At 51.5% G+C, this 25,672-nt stretch overlaps 1 protein-coding gene and 2 non-coding genes across 3 annotated transcripts in view; 2 read left to right on the top strand and 1 right to left on the bottom strand.

Moving 5' to 3' along the window:
• The first annotated feature begins 10,344 nt into the window (after positions 1-10,344).
• TRNAS-GGA lies at positions 10,345-10,416 on the top strand. The gene has a single exon. It is a non-coding gene; the product is annotated as a tRNA-Ser (tRNA).
• A 4,092-nt stretch (positions 10,417-14,508) lies between these two features.
• On the top strand, positions 14,509-14,580 carry TRNAG-GCC. The gene has a single exon. It is a non-coding gene; the product is annotated as a tRNA-Gly (tRNA).
• Positions 14,581-14,920: 340 nt separating this feature from the next.
• The window catches only part of LOC107122746 (E3 ubiquitin-protein ligase CBL-like), a 53,758-nt gene continuing 43,006 nt past the window's right edge, over positions 14,921-25,672 (bottom strand). Inside the window, exon 9 of the mRNA XM_015425878.1 lies at positions 14,921-15,631. The gene's annotated coding sequence lies outside the window, so the exon portion shown is untranslated. The remainder of the gene's footprint in view (positions 15,632-25,672) is intronic.

The following is a 25,672-nucleotide window of genomic DNA, read 5'->3' as shown; positions in this document are numbered from 1 at the left end:
GGTTTCTGTCAGAGCTCTCTCAGCTCCACCTACCTCACAGGGTGTCTGTTGTGGGGAGGGGAAGGGAAAGGAGTTTGTAAGCCGCTCTGAGACTCCTTTGGGTAGTGAAGGGCAGGGTATAAATCTAATCTCTTCTCCTCTCCTCTTCTCTTTTTAAAAAATAAATTCTGAAAACAAGCTGTCTGATGGCATGGAGGGAAATGATAGATACTGGGACTGAGGCAAGGAAAATGGTGCCAATGTGTTTGAAACCATAAAAAAGCACAGCTTCCCTTCCATGTGGCTTCCAAAGATGCTTTAACTGTGATTGTTCCAGAAAGATCTTATCGGGATTTTCCACACTGCTCCAGCTTCTCTTCTTACCTGCATTGGTGTAACGCCTTCCTTACACTCACTATCATTTTCTTCTTTTTGTTGACCTGGTTTTTCTTTGAGGTTTTCCTATGTTTTTTCAGACCACTTTTGGGGCAACAGGAGACCAATGACTGGCAAATGATCCTGTGTGTAAGGGGGGGGGAGGAATGCAGGTAAGAAGCCAAGCTGAAGTGAAAACCTGGTGTGGAAAGAGCCCATTAAACCTGGCTTTTGGAAAGAGCCCAACAAAACAGAGGAATACCTCGAATGTCGACAATTAGGGGGCAAAGTTGTGTTGGTTGCTCTCTAGTCCTTTCGTTGCAGTCCAGTTTGGATACCAAACTGAAGCAAAACCTCCATGTGGAAGCAACCTATGGACTTTAATGCATTCTAATTTTCCTCACTTATGTGTTCCTGTTGCTCTGTTGTTTTTCCGTTCTGCACGTGTTTTGCTCCCTCTAGTGGTCGATTTGATATTACATCACTTTATGTCCTAAAGTGATGTAATATCAAATTGACCACTAGAGGGAGAATAATATGTGCAGCACGGAAAAGCAGCAACAGAGCCACAGAAACGCACAGGTGAGGGAAATGATATAATGGGAAAGCCCTATGTATTTAACTTTAAAAAAAAATTGTTTCAGATACTGTAATATTTTCCAGCAGAGAATATGAAATGATTATTATTCAGGGGTGAAACTAAGCCAGAAAGGGCCAGTACAGAGAACTGGTAAGGAACTGCCTGCCACCTTCCTCTCCAAGCCTCCCAAGAGAGAGGCAGTCTTAATAAGAAATTTAAGTTACTTTCACTCCTATTATTATACCTTATCAAAATTTTAATCTGATGAAATCTTTGAACACTGACAATGCAAATAAAGATTGTGACAACAAATGCAGGATATTATATTTTCAGCCGAACATGACGTTGCATTATCGTTTCTGTCTTCGTTCGTTATATAGTGTCGCTATTTTCAGACAGTGTTCAAATCAACCAAAGGAACTTGACTTCAGATTTCAAAAGGTTGCTCCACCTACAACATGGCCACAGTTTTCAGGGCCGGTGGATGGATTTCAAGATGGTAATTACGGACCACGCCCTGACCTGATCTCATCAGATCTCAGAAGCTGCTAAGCAGGGTCCAGCCCTGGTTAGTACTTGGATGGGAGACCACCAAGGAAGTTCAGGGTCACTATGCAGAGGCAGGCAATGGCCAAACCACCTCTGAATGTCTCTTGCCTTGACAACCCTATGGGGTCGCCATGATTTAGTTGTGACTTGACAGCACTTCCCATCACCTCCTGCTCCAGGCTTCAAATGTTGTCTTCAAAAGAGGTCAGTTTGCAGTTTAGCTGTGGTTTCTCATGCTCACCACCAGGGCTATTTTTGGGCAGGAACGCACAGGAACGGAGTTCCGGCTGGCTCCCAAGTTGGCCACACCCAGCAGGAACTCATTAGCATAATAGGCCACACCCAACAGCAGAAACTCATTAGGACTGGCTACATTAGGGGTGTTTGGCCTAACATGCAAAGGAGTTCCTGCAACAAAAAAAGTTTGACCACAAACAAGGTCAACAGAATAAGAAGCAAAAGGTGGGTGTGGCTGGATAACCACACTTCTGGTAACATGGGGGTGTGGCCTAACATGCTAATGAGCTATGCGGTCAGGGGTGTGGCCTAATATGCTAATGAGTTTCTGCTGTTGGGTGTGGCCTATTGTGCTAATGAGTTCCTGCTGGGCTTTTTCTACAAAAAGAGCCCTGCCACCACCACTTAGAGATGGTTTTTGCAATCTGAAGTGGTGCATCCTGGGAAGAAGTATGGTGACACTGAACCACTCCTGCCCTTTTTTGCTTGTTTCCCATAATAAACCATTCAAGTGTAGCCCAACACATGAGCTCCTTCCTGTAACTTAAACATTTTTTTAAGTAATAACATTGCACACATCTGCAAGTCCACCTGTTATCTGCATGCCATTTCCGAAAGCTGAAATTCTGAGGAAGGTGAATTCTGCACATGAAATCCTGCGCACAGTTCTACATTCTGCTCCTTTTCGACACTCTTGAAATATTGTAGCCTTACCCGTGGCCCTGGGCATGAGCCCTGAAGGTTTGCATACACATTTCTTGGCCGAACAGCAAAGAAAGAAATCAAGGTGTCCTTCAAAACGTATTGTGGTCCCCCCAAATTACCCACAGCCACATTGGTGCATGTTTAAGAAGTTTCTTAAAACTGGAAGGACATTTTTATAGCCTTACAGGTAGCTGGTGTTAGGGGCAAATACAGATCCAGGCCAGCAGTATCCAGTTTTCCTTGTGAGTATCTTCAAGGGATCAGATCGGTCACTGTTCGAAATTACAAAATGCCAAATTAAGTGGATCCTTCATCTCATCCTGCAAAGCAGGACGTGACACTTCAGTCCTAAATCGATTTACTTTAACGGGACCTAGACGAGTGTTACTCTCTGTGAGACTGCATTGCAAATGAGCCGATTCATACCTGACAACATTTCACATATGAAAATAGGGACACTCTGCAGGATGTTCTCTCATATTTAATGTATAATTCAGTATACACTAACTTACATTTTGGCTGCTCACTGTTTGTGGGTCTTTTGTCCAAGACGGGACTATATGGTTAATTCAAATTAACACCTTTTTTAAAAAAGTAGAGATCAGTTAACGGGACCTAGACGAGTGTTACTCTCTGTGAGACTGCATTGCAAATGAGCCGATTCATACCTGACAACATTTCACATATGAAAATAGGGACACTCTGCAGGATGTTCTCTCATATTTAATGTATCATTCGGTATACACTAACTTACATTTTGGCTGCTCACTGTTTGTGGGTCTTTTGTCCAAAACAGGACTATATGGTTAATTCAAATTAACACCTTTTTTAAAAAAGTAGAGTTCAGAAGATTGTGAACAGAAGGGAAATCCTCAGATCTTCAGGCAATTCATCCCATGGACTAAAATATGTGCCATGTCAAAGTACACAAGTCAGTTTCAAAATGGTTTTCACAGTACAGTTGGCGATACCGTTTTCAGGATGGGATTCACGCAAAGCTCATGACCAGACCCGGTATTTGCTTATTTGCAAAACCAGCCGGGTATCAGGTTTTGTCTATTGCCTAGCTCTCAAAACAAAGCATTTTGTTCCAGGGCCTTGAGATCTGCATCTGGAAATGACTGTTTTACAGGGTAAAAGGTAAAGGTTCCCTTGCTCGAAAGCCAGTCGAGTCAGACTCTAGGGTTGCGGTGCTCATCTCCGTTTCAAAGCCAAAGAGCCAGCGCTGTCCGAAGACATTTCCGTGGTCATGTGGCCGGCATGACTAAACACCAAGGCGCGCGGAACGCTGTTCCCTTCCCACTGAAGTGGTACCTATTTATCTACTTGCAATTTCTTGCTTTCGAACTGCTAGGTTGGCAGGAGCTGGAACTAGAGACGGGAGCTCACTCCGTCATGCGGCACACTCGGGTCTCGAACTGCTGAACTACCGACCTTCCACAGCCTGCAGTTCAGCGTCTTAACCACTTGAGCCACCGCAACTCCGTTTTACAGGGTACACTTGTAATATTTTGCCAGTAAAGTTTCCCCCTCTTGGTTCTATGCCATAGAAACCTTTCTAAGGATGAGAACAGATGTAATATTTGAAAGAAGTCACAACATGATCTTTGCTTGCATCATAAACCCAATTTCCTCCCAACTTCACATCTGGGTTTGCTGACATAGAGCCTGCAATCCTAAGAACACTATCCTGGGAGCAATCCCCCCTGAATAAACGGGGATGTTTTTGAGCAGACTTGGGGTGATTCTGCATTGGCTTTTCCCTCCATTGTTTTAGCAAACCCACGTTAGAACAGAAATTACCCTCTACATTGCATGCTGCTTTGACTTCCTTTGATCATCAGGTTTTATGGTACCTTCTGCATAGATTTATGGCTGTATTATGGCCAATCAGGGATGACTTTGCAGTCAGTACGGCGTTGGCCTTGGGGTATTTGAATGTGGTTTTCAGCTGCTCCTTTTCCTCTGTGTTGAGAAAATGTGGAGCAAATGCTAGATGCAGAATTGCCCTTGCTTAGGCTGGTTCTCCCATTCTGTTAATCCAAATGCTGGGTCAGCCATCCATCTTGCTCTTTACCTACCATTCAATTTTTAATGCTACATCTCTGCCTATCCCTTCATTCCCCTTCCATCCAGGTTTTAAAAAGGGTTTTAAAAGCAGTCACAAAATGCCTCTGTGGGTTAGATTTGTTTTGGGGACCTCCCAGCTACTGGCCAATCAGTGCCAGCTTTCGTTGCAGGTGAAGAACACTTTATTTCAAAAGTGCAATTCTGGAAAAGAAAAGGTCGATTTGTCCTAAATCTGTACTAAATTCATACTAAATGTGGTGCTGTTTCTTCTGTGCCAGTCGCACCATTATAAAAATGTTACATGGATCTTCGCTTTGAGCGCCAGTTAGGTGGAGTGGTTAGGACCGCAGATTCTAATCTGGGAGAACCGGGTTTGATTCCCCACTCCCCCACATGCAGCTGCTGGTGTGACCCTGGGTCAGTTACGGTGCAGAGGGTACCATAAAACCCGATGATCAAGGGAGATGACAGCAGCATGCGATGCAGAGGGGAATTTGTGTTCCAGTGTGGTTTTCGTAAACAACCGAGGGAAAAGCCCGTGCAGCATCGCCCCTAGATCTGCCCACAGAAAGGCATTTGATGGCCAAATAGATTTGATTCCAGCGCCACCTCGGAGACCAACAAATTCTCCGGGGTTTAAGCTTTCAAGAGTCAAAGCTCCCGTCGTGGGATACACAAACCATCCATCTCTGAAATCGGGGGAAGGAGCAAACATTTTGACGGTAAAAAAGTCAGCTTTCAAACACATTCGAAACGTCGCCAAACTTCGGACCGGTACAAACGTTTGTTTAGTTTCCAGTATGTTTTTTTTTCTTTCCAGAAAAGGAAAAACAGAACGGTTTGTTTATGCAGTTGCCGGTCGCAAAGGAAGGAAAGGGGCTGGTCTTGTCGGGGTAGTGGCCGGGCACGTTGGGAAACGGAGCGATCAGAGGAGAAGGGTAGCGGCTCTAGGCCTCGGAAACTCTCTTGGGGGAGTTTGTGGGATGGAGGGGGAAGGAGAGGAGTCGGAAAGGGCCATGGGCTGGTTCCTCTGTCTGATGCCGCCTTGGCAGACTCCCCCAGGCCTTGGGGGACACTGAGGCCACTGTGGGGCCGGCTGTGTCCTATTGCGCACTTGTACCTCTTCACTGGGTGTTGACTGAGGCTCCAGTTTGGTGTAGTGGTCAGGAGCGTGGACTCTGATCTGGGAGAACCGGGTTTCATTCCCCCACTCCTCCGCATGCAGCTGCTGGTGTGACCTTGGATCAGTCACAAGTTATTTCAGAGCTAGTCTCTCAAGAGCAGTCCTCGAAAGAGCTCCCTCAGCCCCACCTACCTCACAGGGTGTCTGTTGCGGGGAGGGGAAGGAGATGGTAAGCCGCTCTGAGATTCCTTCGGGTAGTGAAGGGCAGTCTCTTCCTCCTCCTCCTCCCCTCTTTTCCTTCTCCTCCTTCCCTTCTTCTTCTTCCCTTCCTCCTTCCTCTCCCCCTCTTCTTCTCCTTCTTCCCTTCTTCCTCCCCCTCTTCTTTTTCCTCCTCCTCCTCCTCTTTTTCTCCTCCCCATCTTCTTTTTCCTCCTCCTCCTCCTTGCTCTTCTCCTTCTCCCCTCCCCCTCTTCTCCTCCTCCTCCACTTTTTCTTCTCCCCCTTCTCTTTTTCCTCCTCCTCTTTTTCTTCTCCTCCTCCGTCCTCTTCTCCTCCCCTCCCCCTCTCCTCCTCCTCCTCTTTTTCTCCTCCCCCCTTCTTTTTCCTCCTCCTCCTCCTCTTTTTCTCCTCCTCCTCCCTCCTCTTCTCCTTCTCCCCCTCTTCTCCTCCTCCTCCTCCTCTCTCTCCTCCTTCTCACCTTTATAGGAGGGACCTGCAAATAGGAATCGGGAGGGAAGGGGAGAAGGCCTCTTCTATGTGCTCCAGAAAGGGGGGGAGGCTTCCTTTGAGCCAGGGTCAAACCTTGCCCTTAATTAGGGTCGAGAAATACCTGGAGATTTTGGGGGATGGAGCCTGAGGAGGGTGGAGTTCGGGAAGGCGGGGACTCCAATGGGGCAGAATGCCATAGAGTCTCCCTTCCAAAGGGACCGTTTCCTCCAAGTAAACTGATCTCTGTCGCCTGGAGATCAGTTGGAATCCCAGGAGATCTCCAGCCACCACCTGGGGATTAGCAACCCCACCTCAAGAAGAGCTGCTAGGCTATGCTTTTTTGGGGGGGGTTTCTCCCAGTCTCCAAATTAAGGGCCGTCAGGAGCAACACTGGACAGGTCCGAATGCCTCCGTGTCCGCAAAACCCCCGGCTTGAAGAGAGCCGTAGCTCGGCTGTGAAACTTTCAGCGTATGACGTCTTACCCAGCCGTCGCCAGGGGAGCCAGGAATCTAGTAAATAATGCACGAACCTTTACGACCGGCGTTTTAAGGCGCTCGATCATACAGGCCGTGCCCGCTAGCCGGTAAGCAATGCGACACGCAAGTCTGCCCAGCCGACTTTTGCCGGTAAAAGTGCATATGCAGTCTTCGGTGTGACACAGAGTTCTTGGTGCTCGTGAGGTCACTTTCTTTCTCCCTGTATTTGGGCTTGACCCAAGGCCTAGGGTGGCCAGCTGCAGGTTGGGAAATCCCTGGAGATTTGGGGTGGAACCTGGGATGGGGTGGAGTTGAGGACCAGAGGGACCTCAGCAGGGCTGTAAGGCCACGGAGTCCACCCTCCAAAGCAACCCTTTTCTCCCAGGGAATTGATATCTGTGCTCTGGAGATCAGCTGTCATTCTGGGAGGTTTCCAGGACCCACCTGGAGGCTGGCAACCTGACTTGGAATGCCAGATCCTCCCCCCCTATTGTGGGTGGGGCCTTGTGCCTTCAATAAGCCGTCACTCATCAAGTGCAGTTTTCACTTCACTTCAAGAGCCAGTTTGGTGTCGTGGTCGAGTGCGCGGACTCTAATCTGGGAGAACCAGATTTGATTCCTCACTCCTCCACTTGCAGCTGTTGGATGGCCTTGGGCGAGCCGTAGTTCTGATAAGAGCTATCCTTGAAAAAGAGCAGTTTCTGTCAAGAGCTCTCTCAGCCCCACCTGCCTCAAAGGGTGTCTGTTGTGGGGAGGGGAAGGGAAAGGAGATTGTAAGCCGCTCTGAGACTCCGTCGGGTAGTGAAGGGCAGGGTAGTGAAGGGCAGGGTACAAATCCAATCTCTTCTTCTTCTTCTTTTTCTTCTTCTTCTTGGGAGAGCTCTCTCAGCCCCACCTACCTCACAGGGTGTCTCTTGCGGGGAGGGGAAGGGAAAGGAGATTGTAAGCTGCTCTGAGACTCCTTTGGGTAGTGAAGGGCGGGGTATAAATCCAATCTCTTCTTCTTCTTCTTTTACCTCACAGGGTGTCTGTTGTGGGGAGAGGAAGGGAAAGGAGATTGTAAGCCGCTCTGAGACTCCTTTGGGTAGTGAAGGGCGGGGTATCAATCCAATCTCCTCTTCTTCTTTTTCTTCTTCTTCTTGGGAGAGCTCTCTCAGCCCTACCTACCTCACAGGGTGTCCTGTTGTGGGGAGGGGAAGGGAAAGGAGACTGTAAGCTGCTCTGAGACTCCCTTGGGTAGTGAAGGGTGGGGTATAAATCCAATCTCTTCCTCTTCTTCTTCTTCAGGATTGAGGGTTGGGAAAGCGCCTCCTGTTGAATTTCGGCCTGCCCCACTGTTGTTTTAAAGGCACAGGAGCCTTGGCACGGGAAAATAAAAGAGGCCCTTCCTCCAGCCCTGAAACCCTCCCCTGCTCAGGCACTCCAAAGGGATTAGGATTGTGAGGCACTCTAAAGGGATCTGTCGAGGATGGGCGAGTGGGCGTCAACGTGGCAACGGGGTTCAATGTTGCCAAGGGCAAAGTGATGCACATTGGAGCCAAAAACCCTAACTATAAATACATGTCGATGAAATCTAAACTGGCGGAGACTGACCAAGAGAGACATCTTGGAGTCATAGTAGATAAACTCACTGAAAATGTCGAGACAGTGCGCGGCTGCAATAAAAAAGGCCAGCGCTATGCTGGTGATTATTAGGAAGTGAATTGAAAACAAATGAGCCAGTATCATAATGCCCCTGTATAAATCGATTGGTACGTCCTCATTTGGAATACTGTGTGCAATTCTGGTCACCACACCTCAGAAAGGATATTATAGCACTGGAAATGACGGCTGAGGGGTGACATGATTGAGGTTTATAAGATGATGCATGGGATAGAGCACGTAGAGAAAGAAGTCCTTTTCTCCCTTTCTCACAATACAAGAACTTGTGGGCACTTCGTGAAATTGCTGGGCAGTCGGGTTAGAACGGATGAAAGGAAGCACTTTCTTCACCCAAAGAGTGATGAACACGTGGAATTCACTGCCACAGGAGGTGGTGGCAGCTACAAGCATGGACAGCTTCGAGAGGGAATTGGATAAACATATGGAGCAGAGGTCCATCGGTGGCTGTTAGCCACAAGGTGTAGATAGGAACTCTCGGTCTGGGGCAAGTGAGGCTCTGTCTTATTGGTGCTTGGGGGGGGGAACAGTGGGAGGGCTTCTAGGGTTCTGGCCCCACTGCTGGACCTCCTGATGGCCCCTGGTATTTTTGGCCACTGTGTGACAGAGTGTAGGACTGGATGGGCCATTGGCCTGATCCAGCATTGGCTTCTCTCATGTTCACCCCTAAATCTCCAGGAATTTCCCAGCCTGGAGCTGCCAACCAATTGTCCCTCTAATATTTTTTCTTCTACTGAACGGAGCAGTTCATTTCCTGAGCAGAATAGAACAGCTGGAATCTTAGAACGGGCAACGTTGCGTGGCTCCAGACTGCTGCTGAGCGGGGCTTCCTGTGTTAATGAGCGGCCACTCAACTGCACAGCTTCGAGGGACACACTGCCTGCTAGCCTTATGGACTGTATACAAACAGCCTGTTAATGACAATGTGGAAGTTGGTGGTGGTGTTTGGACCGTGATGTGGCATTTCCACAAGCCAGGGGCCAGGCCCGTAGCTACCATGGGGCGTTCCCGCCCGGGGAGTCCCCAATCCTTGGCCCCCCCCCCCCGTTGCTGCCCTCAGCCCAGCAGCCAGTGACTCCGTGCCACCTGCAGCTGCTCCTCGGTGCCTGCCTGCCTCCCTCATTCCCTGCCCTGGGGCTCCCGCGAGGAGGAGGAGGTACCCGCACCCTCCTTGCCTCCAGAATGCCTCCACCGGTCCAAGAGGTGACCCTTCCCCCAGAAACATCCCCGAAGAAGAGAGAAGATGCGCGCGGAGCAGCCGGGAGGGGAAGCAGCAGGCAGCAGAAACCACGGAGGCTTGCTTCGGAGGGTCGAAAATCCTCCTGATCTTTCTCCGGGATCGCAACCGGGAAGGGAAAGAGGGAAAGCAGCAGGCAGCAGAAACTGCAGAGGCTTGCTTTGGAGGGTTGAAAATCCTCCTGATATTTCTTCAGGATCGCAACCGGGAAGGCAAAGCTTCCCTCCCAATCCCACCCACCCATCTACCCCGGTCTCCAAAGAGCCAGCGGAGATCGTCTGGTCTGTTCAGCCAAGGTCAATTTCAACGCCCGGCTCTGGTCAGTTTCACTTCTCTTGCATCTGGGTGCTGCAACGGGCTACTAAGGGAGACTTGTATCCCCGGTAACCAAATGTGGCGCTATTGGAGATCCCGACTGCTGGTGGCTCCCCTTCCCCCCCAAAAAACCCCTCATTAGCTAAGGGGCTGGCCAGGGCTGAACGGGTCGGTGTGAAGGGGGCCATGCAGGGAAAGGCCGTGGCTCAGTGCATTTGCTCAGCATATAAAACATCCCAGGTTCAATCCCTGGAATCTCCAGTTAGCTAGACCAGGCAGAAGGTGATGGGAAAGACCTTCACCTGAGAGGTCCCTGGAGAGCCATGAAGTGGGGCTGTGGCTTAGTGGTAGAGCGTCTGCTTGGAATACAGAAGGTCCCAGGTTCGATCCCCAGCTTCTCCAGTTAAAAGGACGTGGCAGGAGGTGATGTGAAAGACTTCTGCCGGAAACCTTGGAGAACCATACAATGAGCCTGTAGCTCATTGGAAGAGCCTCTGCTTGGCATGCAGAAGGTCGCAAGTTTGATCCCCGGCATCTCCAGTTAAAAGGACCAGGCAGGAGGTGATGGGAAAGACCTCCGCCTAAGACCCTGGAGAGCCATGAAGTGGGGCTGTGGCTCAGTGGCAGAGCCTCTGCTTGGCGTGCAGAAGGTCCCAGGTTCAATCCCCGGCATCTCCAGTTGAAAGGACCAGGCAGCAGGTGGTGGGAAAGACCTCAGCCTGAGATCCTGGAGAGCCATGAAGTGGGGCCATAGCTCAGTGGCAGAGCCTCTGCTTGGCATGCAGAAGGTCCCAGGTTCGATCCCCGGCATCTCCAGTTGAGAGGACCAGGCAGGAGGGGATGGGAAAGACCTCCGCCCTGGAGAGCCGCTGCCTGTCTGAGTAGACAAGACTGACCCTGTTGGACCAAGGATCTGACCTAGTAAAAGGCAGCTTCCTGTGTTCAACTTGGTCATACCCCTTCAGCCCTCTCCCTGCTCCACGAACAAGGATTATCCCTCTTGGTACCGCGCTGCTGCCAACCCGGGACTCGGGGGAGGCCATGTTCTTCGTGCTCTGGATCTTGGCTGGGCTTGGAGCTCCTGTAAGTGGAATGGCAAGTACAGAACACTAAATGGGTTACTAAATGGGAGTAGTAGTAGTTTTTGGAGACCTGCTGGAAAGAATCTGGATGGTGATTCCTGAGTCAGGAAGAACAGAGGCAATGGCTGCCACCGGAGCCCTGACCAATGTTCCCTCTAAGCTGAGTTAGTGTGAGCCAGCTCACAGTTTTTTAGCCTCCGGCTCACACATTTTTGTCTCAGCTGAGGAAGGAGGGCTCCAAAGCAAACTGATTTATGCAGTAGCCAAATGGCTCGCTCACAACTTTAATGCCAGTAGCTCACAAAGCTGATTTTTTGCTCACAAGACTCCACAGCTTAGAGGGAACATTGGCCCTGACCGGCAAAAATGACTTCCCAGCCTAGGGTTGCCGACTCCCGCTGGCAAAATACCTGGAGATTTGGGGGTGGAGTTTGTGGTGGGCCGGGTGTGGGAAGGGGAGGGGCCTCCGTGGGGTATAAAGCAACGGAGCCTACCCCCCCCCCAAGCAGCCATTTTCTCCAGGGGGAACTGATCAAACTGAGAGCCAGTTTGGTGTAGTGGTCAAGTGCGCGGGACTCTAACCTGGGAGAGCCGGGTTTGATTCCCCACTACTCCACTTGCACCTGGCTGGATGACCTTGGGCAAGCCTTAGTTCTGACAAGAGCTGTTCTTGAAAAAGAGCAGTTTCTGTCAGAGCTCACTCAGCCCCACCTGCCTCACAGGGTGTCTGTTGTGGGGAGGGGAAGGGGAAGGGGAAGGAGATTGTAAGCCGCTCTGAGACTCTGAGTGAAGGGCGGGGTATAAATCCAATCTCCTGCTCCTCCTCCTCCTCCTTCTTCTCACAGTTCTCTCAGAGCTGTTCTCTCAAGGGCAGTTCTCTCAGAGCTCTCTCAGCCCCGCCTACCTCACCGGGTTTCTGCTGTGGGGAGGGGAAGGGAAAGGAGATTGTCAGCCGCTCTGAGACTCCTTCGGGTAGTGAAGGGCCATGGGGTGTAAATCCAATCTCTTCTTCTTCAGCATCATCACTGTCGCCTGGAGATCAGTTATAATTCTAGATCTCCAGCCCCCACCTGGAGGTTGGCAGCTCTGTCCCAGCCCACAATCACGACCAACGTCCTTCTGAATGTCTCTGCTCCTGCCTCTTTCCTTCCGGCCTGCTTCGAAGAAAGGTGGCTAGGGGAGGGGGAGCTTTTCCCGGTGTGATGGGAGAGGGGGGCAGAGAGATCTTCTGCACAGCAGGCACGGGAGCAGAGGTGGTTTAAAAATTTGGAGAAAGGTGGCTAGGGGAGGGGGAGCTTTTCCCGGTGTGATGGGAGAGGGGGGCAGAGAGATCTTCTGCACAGCAGGCACGGGAGCAGAGGTGGTTTAAAACGTTGGCAGCCCTGCCCATAAGAAGAAGAGGAGATTGGATGTATACCCCGCCCTTCACTACCCAAAGGGGTCTCAGAGCGGCTCACAAACTCCTTTCCCTTCCCCTCCCCACAACAGACACCCTGTGAGGTCGGCGGGGCCGAGAGAGCTCTTTTGAGGACTGCTCCTGAGAGAACAGCTCTGAGAGAACTTGTGGCTGACCCAAGGTCATGCCAGCAGCTGCATGTGGAGGAAGAAGAAGAAGAGGAGATTGGACGTATACCCCATGGCCCTTCACTACCCGAAGGAGTCCCAGAGCGGCTCACCATCTCCTTTCCCTTCCCCTCCCCACAACAGACACCCCGGCAGCATTCCCTCTAAGCTGAGTTAGTATGAGCTAGCTCAGTTTTTTAGCCTCCAGCTCACACATTTTCATCTCAGAGGGAGCACTGCCTCTGAGGAAGGGGGGGCTGAGAGAGGCCTTTCGAGAACTGCTCATGAGAGAACAGCTCTGAGGGAACTTGTGACTGACCCGAGGTCACCCAGCTGGCTGCATGTGGAGGAGTGGGGAATCGAACCCGGTTCTCCCAGATTAGAGTCCGCGCTCCTAACCACGACACCAAGCATGCACACACCAGCCAAGAGTACAGGGGTGTGTGTGTCAGCCACTGCTTAGCTTACCCCTTAACAACCTCAGCTCCAAGCCCAGGAAAAAAAAACCCTTTTGCATTCAAAGGTACAGTGGTTCTGGCTGCCGGCTGAGGAGTCTGGGAAACGAGGGGATTTTTTTCCCCTACCAGTCAGTGCAAGCCGGGCCACGGGCTGCGTTCCCCTTGGGGAGGAAAAGGCTGGGTGGGCCGGCCCGCTTCCTTCCCCTCGGGCCGGCCGTGCGTCCCGGGCAACGGGGAGTGTCGCAAGAGACGCTGGAAAGGTTTTGACGTCAGCCCGGGCCGGCCGGCCGGGGCTTTTGCAGTGCGTGTGGGAAAGGCCACGATGGAGGAAGCGGGGCATATTCCCCTTCTGTGGTCCTGCGAGGGTTAAAGGGCCCCCGAACCGAAACTAGAAGCCCCCCCCCCCCCCCCCCCAAAGGGAGGAGTGGTGATTTCTAATCCAGATATGATCTCCTCCGGCCTTCTCCGCCCTGGCTGTGGCACCTTTCCCATCTTCCCAGACGGCTTCCGTTCAGTTTTGCCTTCCTTGGCTTGGGACACAATTCCTGGACAATGCGGGGAACGAGGGCCTGCCTGTCCCGATGCAGATGCTGCCAGAGGTCTGGGCGTGTGTGTGTGTGTGTGTGTGAACTTTCAGCAAGAAATACGCTTCAAAGCTCAGATTGCCCAATCAGAATTTCCCCCTCTTCGTCTTGGATTTCACACCTTTTCAAATGTGATGCCCAGATGTGGACAGCTGGGGACCCCGTGCGGGGTTAGTTCTGGATTTTGGAGACCCCCAAGCAGAGAGCGCTTCCTCCCCAAGCTTGGTTTCTTCCCACCAACATGTGCCATTAGCAAAAGAGGTGGGCATCCTAAATTTATGAAAAATTATGTACAATGTGCACATATAGTATTTGCATATAATAATTTTTTAAGAACCCTTGGGTACGAATTTTGTTTTTTTGGAGGATTGTCTAACGTTCAAGGTCATCTTGCTCAGGTGGGAGCTATGGCTCAGTGGTAGAGCATCAGCTTGGCACGCGGAAGGTCCCAGGTTGAATCCCCCACCATAAAGGACCAGGCAGCAGATGAAGGGAAAGACCTCCGCCTGAGACCCTGGAGACCCATGAAGCAGGGCTGTGGCTCAGTGGAAGAGCCTCTGCTTGGCAGGCAGAAGGTCGCAGGTTCAATCCCCGGCATCTCCAGTTGAAAGGACCAGGCAGGAGAGGATGGGAAAGACCTCCACCTGAGACCCTGGAGAGCCATGAAGTGGGGCTATAGCTCAGTGGCAGAGCCTCTGCTTGGCATGCAGAAGGTCCCAGGTTTGATCCCTGGTATCTCTAATTAAAAGGGCCAGGCAGGAGGGGATGGGAAAGACCTCCGCCTGAGACCCTAGGGAGCCATGAAGTGGGGCTGTAGCTCAGTGGCAGAGCCTCTGCTTGCCATGCAGAAGATCCCAGGTTCAATCCCCGGCATCTCCAGCTGAAAAGGACCCGGCAGGAGGAGATGGGAAAGACCTCCGCCTGAGACGCCGGAGAGCCATGAAGTGGGGCTGTACCTCAGTGGCAGAGCCTCTGCTTGGCACGCAGAAGGTCCCAGGTTCGATCCCCGGCATCTCCAGTTAAAAGGAGGTGATGTGAAAGAGACCCAATCCACCCTGCCCCTCTCTCTGACATCACAGCAGCTTCGCCAATGGCAGCCAGGCCACTTCTGCACGCCTCCCCCTTTATGACTGCAGCTTTGAGAAGACGACCCCAAAGGGGCCTCCCTCCTTGCAGGCGCCAGACATCCTCTCGGCACACGACAACAGGAGATGGAGGCTGGCAGAGGTTTTTATGGGCAGAGGTTTGAGTTCCAGGATTACAGTCAGAAATCGAGGGGAGATCAAACGCTTCCCTACATGGAAGTCTGTCAGGCCGCCGCTCTAGGCGTGACAGAGTTCATCTGGATCACGGCTGATTTATCTAGCGTGTAACACGATGATGCAATTAGTTTGCCCTTCCGGCTCACGGCAGCAGAAGGAGACGTTTGGGGAAGATCTTCCATGTTCCTGTGAAGGTTTTTCCAGCCCTTCACTTTGCTTCTCAGAGACGTCTGAGCGGCAGGATCAGATTGGGGGAAGAGCTTCTCCCGTTCAAGGTACCAAACAAAAAGCACTTCACTTGTTCTCGAAAGTGTAAGAGCACGCCCGGCCTTGCTTTCCTTCTGGGCCGCCGGCAATTCTCGCTCTCTTTTGCGGGTTCGAAGCCGGAGGTTGAGAGGCAGCCGCTTGGTCCCTGACAATCAGGTCAGGATTAGAGCTGACGAACTTTCAGGCAAGCCCGGAGGCTCGTAAACACCGAACGGCTTGTGGAATTCGCTTCCATTTAAGGAACAAACAGCAAGCAAAAAAAAGAAGAGTCAAGGTTCTAGTCCTCGTGGCTGTTCAGGTGTGCCAGCAGTCACAGGAGAGGGGGGAACGATCCTCTTGCCCGGAAGCCCCTCCGCTGGCGTGGCGTTCCTCATGCCGGTACAGCCGACCCCTCCTGGGAGCTGTGAATATAAGAAAGATTCGTGGAAATGTTGTCTCGATAAGCACCCATGCAAATAACAAATACACTGTAATAAAACACAAAAATATAACTAAGAATTATTATGCAGGTAAAGCTGCGGTGGCTCAGTGGTTAAGACGCTGAACTGCAGGCTGTGGAAGGTCAGTAGTTCAGCTGTTCGAGACCCGAGTGTGCCGCATGATGGAGTGAGCTCCCATCTCTAGTTCCAGCTCCTGCCAACCTAGCCGTTCGAAAGCAAGAAATTGCAAGTAGATCAATAGGTACCACTTCGGTGGGAAGGTAACAGCGTTCCGTGCGCCTTGGAGTTTAGTCATGCCGGCCACATGACCACGGAAACGTCTTCGGACAGCGCTGGCTCTTTGGCTTTGAAACGGAGATGAGCACCGCAACCCTAGAGTCGGATTCGACTGGCTTTCCAGCAAGGGAACCTTTACCTTTACCTTTAAAGGTTATGCAAATACATAATCCAATAAAGAATTAAGCAACGTAACATGACCACATAGACAAGGAATATAAATACCGTAGCACAAGCTATAAGTCAGAGAATGGTCAAACAACTGGGGTCCAAAAAGGGTCCAAAGAATCAATCCAAAGGGATCAGAACGTCAGGCAGAAGTAAAAAAAAATCAGGCAGAAGTCACACAAAGTCAGGCAGAAGTCACACGAGGATTCCGGATGTAACAGCCTCGTTTCGGCACACTTCATCAGTGGAACTAATCACAGTGCATCGATTAATTAATCGCTGTTGCATAAGTCAGAGTCATTAAAGAAGACAATCATTCCAAAAAAAATCCTCACTTGTATGTATTCTTATCCGGGCACTACTCAAAGAGTAATACCGAGAATCAAGCAAGAATAATGCTAGCAAAGCCCCAAGGTGCCGGGGGTGGGACTTGTGTGCAGCAGGGCTTCTGATTGGCTGTGCCGATTAACGGGCATCCCATCAAGCAAAACTTCTGCCTCAATTGCTGTAGAGCCGTGGTCGCCTCCCCTGGCAGCCATTTTGCTGTTGCCCCCTCAAAAAAATGGGCTCTTGGCGAAAAACCATACAACCATAAAATCATCCTCAGAACATATCATTCATTGACTAAAATCAAGTGGTGAAATTTTGTGGTTCCCTCCCGTTTCTGGCCTGTGGGCGCTTCATGGGCGGGGGGGGGGGGGGGAGTAGACCAGGGGTGTCAACCTCATTTGTTATGAGGGCCGGATCTGACATAAATGAGACCTTGTTGGGCCGGGCCACGTGTGTCATAAAATGTAACGCCAGGCAGCGAAGATATAAACTTTGTAAAGGACACAACGATTTCGTTTTTACTTCAAATAAAAACGTGCTGAAAACATTAGCTCTGTGAGCTGCAAACCTACTTTTGATATATTGACATTCCCCACAGACATCTCACGCTCAGAGTTCTGAGTCCAGGACCCAGGTTAGAACATGAAATGGCTGAGTGATAGAGAGAGTCTGGCGAAACAAGCTATGATGCAGCAGCAGAACTGGAAGCAGGAGATGGCCAGTTCCACCGCGGGCCTGATGGAAGCCAACCTGGGGGCCTTATCCGGCCCCCGGGCCGCATGTTTGACACCCCTAGAGTAGATTCTCCAAGGATATGGATTGGGGAAGGGTGCCAGCCATGATGGAAGCCATCGCCGTCCTCAACCAAATGCCTGGCAGAACGTCTCTGCCTTACAGGCCCTGCGGAATTGCATAAGGTCCTGCAGGACCCTGATAGTGTTTGGCAGAGAGTTCCACTAGGACGGGGCCAGGGCTGAAAAGACCCTGTCCCTGGTTGAGGACAGCTGGGTGTCTCTAGGGCCAGGGGCCACCAGCAAGTCGTTCTCTGAAGCGCGTCATGCTCTCCCGGGGGTGTACCGGAGGAGGCGGTCCCGCAGGTACGTCAGGGGGAGAGTGCGTTTTGAGGCCAGGTTCTTCGAGCGCCTTGTTTAATTCTTTATTTTTTGCTTTATTTGCTTTAATTGTTATTTTGGTGTAGTGGTTAAGTGTGCGGACTCTAATCTGGGAGAACCGGGATTGATTCCCCACTCCTCCACTTGCAGCTGCTGGTGTGACCTTGGGTCAGTCACAAGTTCCTTCAGAGCTATTCTCTCAAGGGCAGTCCTCGGGAGAGCTCTCTCAGCCCCACCTACCTCACAGGGTGTCTGTTGTGGGGAGGGGAAGGGAAAGGTGTTTCTAAGCCGCTCTGAGACTCCTTCAGGTCTCCCATATTAGCACATCTAACCACTAAAGGAACAATACCTGATGTAATAAATACTCTTCACCTTTAGTTATATATTAAAATAATATATGCAGGCTATATGTACAGGCCTATCCTGTTGTTAATCTTGTTGTTAATGTAAAATGAATAAAACCATGTTGGGGAGAAAAAATCTGGGCGAACCGGCTTTGATTCCCCACTCCTCCACTTGCAGCTGCCGGATGACCTTGGGCAAGCCATCGTTCTGGCTCAGCTGTTCTCTCAATGGCAGTCCTCGAAAGAGCTCTCTCAGCCCCCATTTACCTCACAGGGTGTCTGTTGTGGGGAGGGGAAGGGAAAGGAGATTGTAAGCCGCTCTGAGACTCCCTCGGGTAGTGAAGGGCGGGGTAGAAATCCAATCTCTTCTCTTATTATTATTTTCAATTGCTTTTTAAACCCTCGGCATTTATTTTTAAAAGCACATTCTAACGGCTTTGACATTTTTCCACTGTGGGGGACCTTCCGTCGGGCAGAAAGGGCCCCTGGAAAGTTTTGAAGTGGAAATAAATATAGAGAACCGTGGGCCACTCAGACGCGCGAGGTGGGGATTGAAAAATCCGGTTCTCAAAGGAGGACTGAGCATGGACAAGTGCGGTGTTTCAGGGCCAGATGCGAGGAAATGCACAGAAGGCCAGCTGGGCTAGACTCACGGGGCGGCCTTGGGACATTTTTAACCGACAAGGAGCCGGATGGTGCGGATAAAAGGCCAGGGGTGTGCGCCTGTGTAGCTGAGCATGCACTACCATAAAGGGATAAGGTGAAAATGTACCAAGGCAAACTCTCCCCTGCTGGGTTGCCAATCTCCAGGTGGCTGCAAAAAGAAAAGAAAAAAATCCTCCGTATAAATAAACCTTCAAAAGTACTCAGAGCACAAATACGCACAAATCATACGCAAAATCAGCCATAGCAAACATACAGAACCATCGCAGTAAATGTAAAGGTAAAGGTTCCCTTGCTCGAAAGCCAGTCGAGTCCGACTCTAGGGTTGCGGTGCTCATCTCCGTTTCCAAGCCGAAGAGCCAGCGCTGTCCGAAGACGTTTCCGTGGTCATGTGTCCGGCACGACTAAACACCGAGGCGCACGGAACGCTGTTCCCTTCCCAACGAAGTGGTACCTATTTATCTACTTGCAATTCCTTGCTTTCAAACTGCTAGGTTGGCAGGAGCTGGAACTAGAGACGGGAGCTCACTCCATCAAGCGGCACACCCGGGTCTCGAACTGCTGAACGACCGACCTTCCACAGCCTGCAGTTCAGCGTCTTAACCACTTGAGCCACCGCAGCTCCACCATCGCAATACAAATCCTGAAATTCATATGAATAAACTGTGCAATGGGGAAAGATCCACGTTCATGAGTCACAGAGAACAAAGGATTCAATTTGGTGTAGTGGTTTCGTGGTGCAGTGGTGTAGTGTCGTTTGGTGTCGTGGTTAAGTGCGCGGACTCTAACCTGGGAGAACCGGGCCTGGGTCCCCACTCCTCCACTTGCAGCTGCTGGGTGACCTAGGGCAAGCCATAGTTCTGTCAGAGCTGTTCTCTCAAGGACAATTCTGGAAAACGCTCTCTCAGCCCCGCCGACCTCACAGGGTGTCTGTTGCGGGGAGGGGAAGGGAAAGGAGATTGTAAGCCACTCTGAGACTCCTTCAGGTAGTGAAACTGGGGTATGAATCCAATCTCCTCCTCCTCCTCTTCTATTGCAAATTCCAAATTCAAAAGTCCACTCTGTACACCAATGGTACTTCAGGTGAGTAGGATCCTGTGTACTTGAAGACTTAAAGTTCTGTTCATATAGCAGCTCAGCAAGTTTAGTTCCAGCTGACGGGGCAAACCGCCGTTGTTAGCCCCTCGTTTCACCAAAGCTTTATCCAAGATGGAACTGGAGCAACTTAACAAGAACCAAAATCCCTGCACAGGAAAACATTTCATGTCGCTGCGTTCTCCCGTTAGACACAAAACCATTTGGGAGAATGCAGTGACACGGAAACTGGCTGAACCCTTTGTTCGGTGTCTCATGAACGTTGACCTTTCCCTATTGAACTGTTTATTCGTATGAACTTCAAGATTTGTACTGCGACGGTTGTGTATGTTTGCTATGGCTGATTATGTATATAACTGGTGAGTATCGTATTTAGTGCTCTGAGTACTTTTGGAGGTTTATTTATACGGAGGATTTCCCCCCTTTCTTTTTGCATCCGCTTCATCCGTGTATCGCACTTTTGTTGCTAACCTCTAGGTTAGGGTTGCCAAGTCTATCTTCGCCGGGAGTGGGGGGCTCCTGGCTGGCGTCATGTGCGCGAGCGCCGCACGCACGTCACCCGGAAGTGACGGGAGGACGCCAGGCACGCTGGGGGCGGGGCCACGGCTATAACAGGGAAAACCATAGAGTTATCCCTTGTATGGCCGTGGCCCCGCCCCCGGCGTGCCCAGCGTGCCCGCGTCACTTCCGGGTGACGCACACATCGGGGTGGAGTTCCCCCCAGAGCCCGATCTGGCACCGCCGAGGAATGGGCCCCAGTGGCGGGGGTTTCCCCGCCCCCCGGGGGGACTTGGGATCCCTACTCCAGGTGGTGGCTGGAGACCTCCTCCTCCCGCTATTACAATTGATCTCCGGGCAACTGAGATCAGCCCCCTTGGAGAAAAGTACCCTGCTGAGGCCCCTCCCCTCCCCAATCTCCGCCCCCCAAAATCTCCAGGTATCCCCCAACCGGGAGCTGGCAACCCTACGCCTTTCTGCCCTCGGGCTGCCCTCGTCCACAGAGTGGTGGTCGGGTCACGAGTCCACTGGGAAAAGTCCTAGGGGCTGTCATGGCCAGTCCGGCCCTGAGTGTAGAAAAAACAACCCTGCAAGGTAGCAGTTCTTACAAGCAGACGAACTCTAGATCCAAGAAGAAGAAGAAGAAGAAGAAGAGAAGGAGGGGGAGGAGGAAGAAGAAGAAGAGAAGGAGGAGGAAGAGGAAGAGGAAGAAGAAGAGGAGGAGGAGGAGGAAGAGGAAGAAGAAGAAGAGGAGGAGGAAGAGGAAGAAGAAGAAGAGGAGGAGGAGGAGAGGGGAGAGTTTTGGGAAGGAAGTCTGCTCAGCAGGGATGTGAAGCCGCAGAGTTCCCCCTCAGACGCTGCCGTTTCCTCCAGTGGGGGAGTGAGCGCTGTAAGTCTGGAGATCAGTGTTCCCTCTAAGCTGAGTTAGTGTGAGCCGGCTCTCAGTTTTTTTAGCCTCCGGCTCACACATTTTTTGTCTTAGCTCAGGAAGGAGGGCTCCAGAGCAAACTGATTTATGCAGCAGCCAAATGGCTGGCTCACAGCTTTAACGCCAGTAGCTCACAAAGTAGAATTTTTGCTCACAAGACTCCACAGCTTAGAGGGAGCATTGCTGGAGATCAGCCGTCATTCTGGGAGAACTCCAGGCCCCACCTGGAGGTTGGCAGCTAGGGTTGCCAGGTCCTCCCTGCCCATTGGGGGGAGGGATGGGAGGACAAGGTTGCCAGCTCCAGGTTGGGAAACTCCTGGAGATTTAGGGGTGGGGCCTGGGGAGGGCGGGGACCTCAGCGGGATCCACCTCCCAAAGCCGCCATTTTCTCCGGGGGGGGGAACTGATCTCTGGAGTCTGGAGAGGAGCCGTCATTCCCGGGGGATCGCCAGCAGTGCTCCCTCCAAGCCTGTGGAGTCTTGTGAACAAAAATCCCACTTTGTGAGCTCCCGGCATGAAAGTTGCGAGTGAGCGATCTTGGCAACTGCGCCAGTCAGTTTGCTCCGGGGCCCTCCTTCCCGAGCCGAGACCAAAACGTGTGAGCCGGAGGCTAAGAAACCCTGTGAGCTAGCTCGCACTGACTCAGCTGAGAGGGAACACCGATCCCCCAGGTCCCACCTGGAGGCTGGCGTCCCTGGATAACGGAGCGCCCTGGTTGGCCGAAGCGAGTAAGCCAAGCTGCATTCTGCCACGGAACAAAGTTGTCCTTCCTTCCCCAGGCCAGCTTGCTTTCTGGGTACATCTCTGGCCTAGAACTCGGAAGAGGAAAGCAGGGGAGAGACTGAACACACACACAACCACACAACCACACACACACACACACACCAGGAGCAGGGGGGGAGTGGGTGGATTCGCTCGGGCTGCTGGAACGGCCTGCGGAAAAGCCTGAGCGAGGAGGCCTAATGAGCCGGCTCGGTTTAATGGGCTCTGAAAGAAAACGAGCCTCCGCTTGGCAGAGCCAAAACCCCGATTAAGACCTCATAAACCACAGTGAGCATCCGGCCACCCCAAATCACATGTGGGGCTGCCGGAGTGTGACTGCAGGCCTCGGTAGAGACAGTGGCGGGGAGCTGGAGTCCCAAGGGGCGACGTCCCCCCCCCTACACACACACACACACACAAACACACAATCTAGGCACAACATCTTCCGGAAGATCATAAAGTGGGAATGGAAAAACCAGCTAGGTATGGAGGGGCACCCGCAGGGGAGGGACATCGTGTAACGTGCCAAATGTCCCTTGCGCTACAGGGAGAGGCAGCGTTTCCCAGTGGCTAGAGCAGCAGGGTCGGAAATTTGGCTTCCCGCCTCCTGTTGCCAAGATTGCTGTGTCTCCGAGTGGGGTTGGCACCTCCAGGCTGGGGAATTCCAGGAAATTTGGGGAATGGAGCTTGGGGAAGGCGGAGTTTAGGCGGGGGGAGGGGCCTCAGCAGGGTATAATGCCATAGAGTCCTCCTTCCCGAGCGGTCGTTTTCTCCCAAGGGGAAACCGATCTCTTATCGCCTGGAGGTCAGTTGTAAGCTCTGGACATCTCCAGGCACGGCCTGGAGGCTGGCAACCCTGGGCTCCCACACAGGCAGAAACTGAACGTGTAGAACTGCACTCCTGATTTTTTAATGTTCGAAGAAGAAGAAGAAGAAGAGGAGGAGGAGGAGGAGGAGGAGGAGGAGATTGGATTTATACCCTGCACTTCACTACGAAAGGCGGTTTACAAACTCCTTTCCCTTCCCCTCCCCACCACAGACACCCTGTGAGGTAGGCAGGGCTGAGAGAGCTCTGACAGAAACTGCTCTTTTTCAAGAACAGTTCTTATCAGAACTACGGCTTGCCCAAGGTCATCCAGCCAGGTGCAAGTGGAGGAGTGGGGAATCAAACCCGGTTCTCCCAGATTAGAGTCAGCGCACTTAACCACGACACCAAACTGGCTCGACACCAAACGCGACTCCTGTTGGATTTCTGGCTGTCACACAAGGTGTGAAGAGTCACATGGCTCTTTCTGGCGCAGGGAGAGGAAGGGGATCTTCCTGCAAATTATTATGAGGTGACATTTCACCCGAGCTTCACCTTGAAGATTAAAAACAAGGCTTAATTCGAACCCATTTCTGAACTGGGCTTAGTCTTCAAACGCATGAAGAAACAGTAAGGGTCTCTGAGAACAGACAGAGTGCCTTTTCCTTTGACACTGGATGGCTCCAGTTGAGTGTAGTGGTTAAGAGCGGCAGACTCTAATCTGGGAGAAACTGGGGGGGGGGGAAGGAAACTCAACCCCAAATCAGCTGCGAACTAAGAGGGTCAAGCTAACAACTATATTATATAAAGATACAAATGTTTATTAGAGTGTATGCATACCTAAAACATACTGCGGTAAAAAGAAATAGTCTAAGTCTCACACTTAAAAGGCTTATCCAACCAATTTAGTAGGCCATAGACAAATGGATTCTTTGACACCAGAATAATTAGAAGAATCGGTACGGCTACTATCTATGGCCTACTATACAAACTTGTAGCAATTGCAAAAGCATATAAGAAAACAACATCTGGTCGTATATATATACAGGGGTCATTTCGTAGAAAAAGAGGTGCAGGAGCTCATTAGCATAACTCATTAGCATAACTTATTTGCGTATGCCACACCCCCTGACATCACCGGAAGTGTGTCAGAAGGCAACATCCACCACTCAGGCTCCACTGGACTGCTTTGGATTGCTGGCTATTGGGGAGGGGCATGCAGATCTGTCCTCGCTGTAGGTATGGGGGGGGGGGGAGCGCGTAGATCTGTCCTTGCAGAGGAGGGAGAGCTTGTACCTGAATAAAACTTGGCCTTAAAGGTGCCACTGGACTGTTTTGGACCGGGGGGTGGGGGAAGCCCTGCAACTTACCTGGCTGCTTCTTGCTCTGACTGAGGGCTGCTGGGAGCAGGGGGTGGGGCTTGTTGCATGTGCCCGCCCCCTGGGCTCTTTACTGCCCGAGCTCCGCTCCTGTGCGCTCCGGCAGGAAATGACCCCTGTATATATATAAAGAAATGTTATGCGTGTATTTCTGGATGTGTGTCATTGTAATATAAAGAATACTGACCACTGAGGAAGGCCCGAAGGGGCCAAACCGCGTATGGTGCTTAGGTCAAAACGTTTTACCCATCTATTGTATTTGCAAAACAACTAACTTGGCTGTATAAGCCTTTTAAGTCTAATCTGGGAGAGCCAGGTTTGATTCCCCACTCCTCCACATGCAGCCAGCTGGGTGACCTTGGATCAGTCACACGTTCTCTCAGAGCTGTTCTCTCAAGAGCAGTTCTCTCAGAGTTCTCTCAGCCCTGCCTTCCTCACAGGGTGTCTGTTGTGAGGAGAGGAAGGGAAAGGAGACTGTAAGCCACTCTGAGACTCTGAAAGTGAAGGGCAGGGTAGAAAATCCAACTCTTCTTCCTACCTGCTGGGGGTGCCAACTTCTCAGCACCCCCCTCCAGGGTTGCCAGCCTCCAGGTGGGGGCTGGAGTTCTCCTAGACTTATAACGGATCTCCAGAGAGATCAGTTCCCCTGGCTGGTTAGCACTGCACAAAACGATTCACAAAGCTACTTGGGCAAATCACTTTGACCCATGCGACTGTGTCTAGTTTGCAGTAATTTGGATCCTGGCTCCTGCGAATGTAATTCTGCATCATTTAATGTGTCCTGTTAACATGCGTGCTTTCCTTCAGTTCTCTTTTTCAGATTTCTGGGTGGTTCCACGACCCAAATCCTATTTCACTGTCTCTCGAACGTCCCATCCTGCCGGTTGTATTGACTGACTCGGCGTCAGCTTCCTCGAGTCCCCGTGAGGAGGGCGGACTATAAATAACATAAAGAAACTCTATGGTATACCATAGAGTCTAGGGGAAACCGAAGTCCCTTCCCACCCAGGCCCCGCCCCCATGTCTGCAGGAACTTCCCAGGACAGAGTTGGTAAGCCCCGATCCTTGCTGATACGAACAAATCACAAATGCAGAGGCTAAGGCAGGAGGCTATCTGGGTTTCCGGAAGCATCCTTTGGGGGCGCCCCACACCTGGGATAAGCAGATGTTAAAACTAAGCGCCTGTTGTCGTCGTCCCCCCCAGCACTCCCCATGGGAAAGTAGCAAGGAGGGCTTGTTAGAAGCAGAGTCAAGGGTCATCTGGAAACTCGGGCCCAGGTCGCCCCAGGCTGTTCCCTATATATGAGGGGCAACCCCCCCCCCCGTCCTCCCGCCCAGTTCTGTCAATCTCCATCTCTTCCCCTCACTGACTTTCCTCTGCGCTACTTTCCCCCTGGCAAAGTTACCCCCTCCCTCCCTCCCGCCCTCTCTCTCTCTCCCCCACCCTCAACCTTGAAATCAGTGGGCTGAGCAAAGCACTTCATCTGTCGCCGTGGAAACCGCATCCTCCTCTCTCTCTCTCTGCCAGCTGGACCAAATCCTATGGATGCGGGGAAAGTCTGTGTGGGGTAATACGGACAGCTCGATACTGGGGGTGGGGTGGGGAGAGATGCTGATTTCTTCGGGGGGGGGAGTGACGCTT

This window comes from Gekko japonicus, unplaced genomic scaffold, assembly GCF_001447785.1.
Source record: "Gekko japonicus isolate JY-2015 unplaced genomic scaffold, Gekko_japonicus_V1.1 scaffold2660, whole genome shotgun sequence".
NCBI lineage: Eukaryota > Metazoa > Chordata > Lepidosauria > Squamata > Gekkonidae > Gekko > Gekko japonicus.
The sequence above is the reverse complement of the archived record's forward strand: the minus strand, read 5'-3'. Positions and strand labels throughout refer to the sequence as shown.